Below are 6,000 nucleotides of genomic sequence, written 5' to 3'. Positions count from 1 at the left end.
AAAGAATCACAGTCAAGCATATCTTGCTTGACTGTGTTGAGTATTCCATCACAAGGGACACTTATTTCAATTCAAGAACAATGAAGGATCTTTTTAACAATACTAGTGCTCATTTAATCATAGGATTTTTAAAAGAATTAGATCTGTTAACTGATTTGTAAATAGATATATATTTTATCACTGGAAGTTTAAATTAGTAACTCAATATGTTAGTGGCTGTACCCTCAAAGGGGGTTAAAGCACTGTAAAATTATTGTCCTCCTAAGAGGGTACGTAAGTCCCGAAACATTTGATGTAAATTTAAGGTTTCCAGGGTTTTAATCGCAGTATTTTTGTCATTTTAATGTATGGCCAATTCTCCGCATAAATGCCACTGACTGAAGGGATGGTGTAAATCCAGCTAGGGTCCATGTAGGTAGCAAACGTAATGTAAGTCCCCATGGTCCCTAGTATGGTGATCTACCTTCAGTTGTTGGCAATCCATAGCCCATTTTTATATTGTATTGTCCTCTTATAGTTGAACTGTTTTAGATCTAATTACTAGTTTTACATTCTCTGTGATATTCTAGTTGTTTTACTGCCCTTTGTTGACAGGTTTTTATGATATAAATGTATTCCATTTCCTGTTTAACGTTCTCGTCACGATATGGCTGAAATATTGCCGATGTGACGTTAAATATTAACTCACTCACTCACTACATATTTTATGAGCGCTTTATGCCAGTGAAACACACAACTTCATGGATGAGAACGACGTTTCGTTAACAAGCTAATAGTGAATACAACCAGATGATGAGGGGTATATATACACAGTATGTTTTGACAAACAGCGGATTAATATTAACAACATATAACTGAATAACAACTGGTACATAATTGGGAGAGGCCAGTGGGAGACTAGGAACAACAAAGGAGACTTGTGATGAAACCAATAAACATAGGAGTTAAGTTGTAATAACAACCTGACTAGGTGCTTTATAAAGGCTACTGTTAATTCTTTGGTGGTATATAGTGTACTTGGTCTCTGTGGGAATCCGTTTTGTGGCGGCCAATTTCGATAGCTTCCAATAGTTTTCCTTTTGTGAAGTCTTGATTCTTGATTGATAGGATTTCGACTTTGTGTTTCGAGAGTGCATTTTCTGTAATTTGTATTGTTATTTATTACGTGATATTTATTAATGGGTCACAGCTTTGAGAGTTTTCAGTGATAGTTATTATGGGTCACATTTTGCATCGCGGCAATAGTAATTTAGCGGCACGCCTTTCAAGGTAGCGCTTTAGAGTTGCCTCCCCTTAGGCGCTTTTCTGCAAATGAGTATGTGTCTTTGACTGTTGGGAAACACGAGCACGGTTGTGAAGATTCCATACCTCGCTGGAATGCTCAAGAATCAGTGACTGTGTACATATAAGGCTGGTTGTTGTGTTGACGACACAGACAGAATACTGGCATTGTGTCGGCCTACATACGAGGGGGTTCAATAAGTTTTGCAACTTTGATATAAAACAGACTTACATGACCAATTTGTTTACTTTTACTTTTCAATATAACATCCCTTTATCTCAATACACTTATTCCATTTTGCTTTAAGGCTTTTGATACCACTTTTGTTGAAGTCTTCTGGTTGCCCCACTAAACACGTCTCTGTGGCAGCTTTGACATTTTCGTCATTTCGGAAGTGCCTTCCACGTAGGGCAGTTTTCAGTTCCTGAACAGGAAGTAGCCGTTGGGGGCTAGGTTTGGACTGTAGGCTGGGTGACTTAACTGTTCAAATACACATTCACCTATTGCAGCCTGTGCAAATCGGGACTTGTGAACCGGGGCATAGTCGCACAAAAGCCACGTGACAACATTCCACGACTTTTCTGTCGAATGGATTTGGGCAGTTCTTGCATTAAGTTGGCATAATATTGACCATTCATTGTAATTTTGGGTGGCAAGTAATCAGTTAATAATATGCCTTTGGCATTCCAAAAGGTAGTGGCCATAACCTTGCCGGCAATATAGCGCGTTGCTCATGTTTGAGGGAATCCATGATTATGGAGACCCCTAGGTCAATGGAGCATTTATATCTAAATTATTGGTGTCTAGGAAATTGTTATGACATGTGTCAATGGTATGTTTTGACTAGCGTAACATCTGCTGAGAGCTGACAATGCCCAGCTTGCAAACCTTATTGAACGTACATCTGTCTGGCTCTTCGTCAAGACGGACCTACATTCAAGATCGATTGCTGTGAAAGATTCGGTATTCGGTAATACATCTGTCTGGCTCTTCGTCAAGACGGACCTACATTCAAGATCGATTGCTGTGAAAGATTCGGTACTACTGGTTCTCACTCACAAACCAAGTCTTTGGTGAATTGATATTATATTTGTGACCCATTCCTTTAGATTTGATTCTGCTGCATTGAACCTCTATTGTGAATCGTTGTATCTTGCTCTTTGGTCAACACATTTTTTGAATATTTTAGACTTGTCGGTGATATATTTTCTGGTTCTGTGGGGATTTCGTACACCTTTTGTTACGGAAAATTATTAAGGTATCATTTGTGTCAGAATCCAAAATACCACACAACTTGACAATCACAGCAACACAGCCATACGTCCAGGCTACCCCCACACAACGACACCTCTCTCCTCCCCCATCCCCACCATTTATCAGCCCATTGTCACGTTACGCTCAGCTTAAATGTATCCATTTATGACGGACTCTGTCTTCAAGTGGAAGGAGGAGGAGGCGAAACGGCGCTTCAAGACCATGTTGCGACGCCCTCTGGATGCCACGCTATGTTTTGCAGGGAGCACATGAGGATGGGACCTTCACTGCTATCGAAGGATGGCGTCCACTTGACATCAAATGCCAATGCCAAGTTGGCGTCCTCGGATGATTCCAACATGTAATAAAGTACCTAAAGTACAATTCATAAGCTTTCTGCAACACGAAAACCTTTCTAAAACTTTGGCGACAGTTGTAACCGCCCTGAACTTTCAATTTGGATGGGAAGTGTAAACGTTAGAAAACATTTCAAGGACAGACATCTTATGAACGCACCACCATGTCCCTCTATTACCACCCCTAAACACAACACATGATATGCACGTGCAAAACGCAGTAGCCCCATACACGTGCATGGGGTCCCACTCTTGATTTTGACGATGTTTTAAGAAGGCCGAGAAATCAATTAGAACATTTATTTTGACACTTCATCTTGCATCATACAGTTAGTGTTTGTTTCTGGTCGTTTGTTTTTAAATGAAATCGTATACATGCAAATTACATGCCATACACCAAACATCTTTCAAACACGACTACATTCCAAATAACTGTGGTTGTAAGGAAGTGCAAACAGTGATGCACTCTCACATCATTCAATAATACCATATCAGCATTTGACTCCGATAAATCTCCTAAATATTATTAATCGCAATAAGAAAAAATGAAGTTGCCCTACTTTTTTGAAGAATATATAAGCGGAGGAAACTCTACTCTCCAATGTTTACATAAACACTCTTCTCAATAAAAAAACCCTATTGTCAGTATTGAATGGATGCTCTCACTCTGTTACTAGGTAACACTGGCGTTACGTCAGCATACTTCAAGCCTATACCCCAACTATCCTCTTCATGCCGTAGTCACCACCGTATACACCAGGTGTTCTGCCAATATTTATGATTTCATGGTGTTATCTGTTTGTACTTAGATGCACCCCGCACTATATGTACCGCGGTTCGCGGAACTAACATGAAAAATTATACCTTGAAACTAATTCTAAACCACTGAAAGAAAGGAGTGAGTGAGTTCCCTTTTACCCCGCACTCAGCAATGTTCCTGCTATATGGCGGCGGACTGTAAATAATCGAGTCTGAACCAGACAATCCAGTTATCAGCAGCATGGGCATCAATCTGCGCTATTGGGAACCAATGGCATGTCTTGGTCTGAACCAAGTGAGCAAACCCTCTTATTGCATGGGTTGCTTAAGGCCTGTTCTATAGGACCTTCACGGGTCGAGTTGCTTAAGGCCTGTTCTATAGGACCTTCACGGGTCGAAAGAAAGAAGGCAGGATACCAAATTGGTAAACGCCCCAGACTTCTTATATAATCCTGTACATATCAGTATCTGACAACAATAATAATCTCAGAAACAATCCCAAGTTACAAACAATAAACTGTAGGACAAAAACCTGTATAAAATTCCTACCAGACACAATTAAAATTTGGAATTCGTTACTTGACGATATCGCAAATGATAACACAATAGACAAATTTTAAACTTTGTTAAGAAATTATGAATCCAATAATTATCTCGACCTCAATGATGGTGGTCGATTTGGTCAATTGTACACAGTCGTGTCCAACTCGGCTGCAGTGACCTAAATGCGGATAAAGTCAACAGATACATGTCATATCCACTAATGCTGAATGCACTTATGTGCGGGTACCACAATGAAAATATCATCTTTTATACATGTAAATTATGTAGAGCCGTGCTGCGTTTTGTCCGAACACTTGTGGTTTTTTATTGAAATTGTCCGGATAAGCGAATTTTCGGATATCTGAATCAGGGGCCATATATACAAAGAAACGTACAATAAACGAATATAGTCGGCATCAGACATATTCTTTATTCATTGTTACACATAAACAAATGTCAGAGCATATATAAAATGTCTCATACCTTTGTTGCAGTAATGCTCGCTTGAAGAAATCAGTCATAGCTTTTTGCACTGGCTGTGTAGAAAAGCGAGGACTTTCGCCGGTCAGTTCGTCACTGTCGACATTAACAAGATCATCGGCAGTAACAGTCACAGTTGCAACTTGTGCATAGGATCGTACAGCATCGCGAAGTTCCGACAAGGCCATGTCCTCATTTGATTGGATAATATTCACATGACCAAAGCAGTTAGCAATTGTCTTCTCGCTCACAGCTGTCCAAGCTTGCTTGATCATCCGGATTAATTAATTATAGTGACCCACAAATTGACACGCCTCAAAATTAACTCAGTGTCACCTTGCTACTCAGAGGTAGTTTAATCTTCTCACGCTTCAAAGACTGCCGACTTCTTTGTTACGTCACGCAAGACCCTCGGTAATCGCGTATGTAAACATATAGGTGCTCAGCCATCCGGATATACGAGACAAACAATGTGCATAATTTAGTGGTTTTTGTCTGTGAAAATGACCGTACAGTTACGGAAACCGGATTTCCGGATAGGTGAGTAATTGTACAACGTTGTGAATTCATTTAAGGATTTTTCGTTCGGGAGGCGAGTTTTCCGGACATCTGCGGTTCAGATAAACGGGGCAGACTGTACTACCATGTGAAATAATGTGTACTGTCATGTAAATCATCACAGACTCTAATCTGTTTTATACACAACACAGCCAACTACCATAAAAGAAAATCTGAATATGATAGAGTCTGTCCACCAATTAAACGTTTCGATAAAGCAGTCTAAACCAATTAATAAATGGTAGTCATCTAAAAAAAAGTACTGAAACGTTACTATAGGCGTGTCGTTAATTTCAATTCTCAGTGCACATACGGTATGTACAACCGCCCGTAATCTGAATGGTTCAATTGTAGAAGCTGTTAATCGCCAAGAGGCCTGTTGCCAACCTATTGTCATAGTTCCATCGTGTCACAAGAGACTGCTCCCGCAGATGTTTCAAACTGCGTAATCCAGAATCCAGAATCACCAGACTCGGAAAACCGTGTGTCCTGCTGGTTCATGGGTGATTCAAGATATGATACACAAGGTAAACTTTCAGACTACAAAGCAATACCTAGCGATTAATCTAAATATCGGTGAACCTCTGCATGATTCTGTGTAATTGTACAATTGACTCTGCTTTTAGTAGGGATTTCTTCTGGATGTGGCAAAGGGTTTTGTCGCTCATGTTTTCACAATGAAATTTTTATTTTAATTGCCATTATTTCATGCGCAGATGGGGCGGTGGTTAAAGCGTTCGCTCGTCACGCTGAAGACACGGGTTCGAT

The sequence above is a fragment of the Haliotis asinina genome, chromosome 2, assembly GCF_037392515.1.
Source record: "Haliotis asinina isolate JCU_RB_2024 chromosome 2, JCU_Hal_asi_v2, whole genome shotgun sequence".
NCBI lineage: Eukaryota > Metazoa > Mollusca > Gastropoda > Lepetellida > Haliotidae > Haliotis > Haliotis asinina.
Note: the sequence above shows the minus strand (reverse complement) of the source record.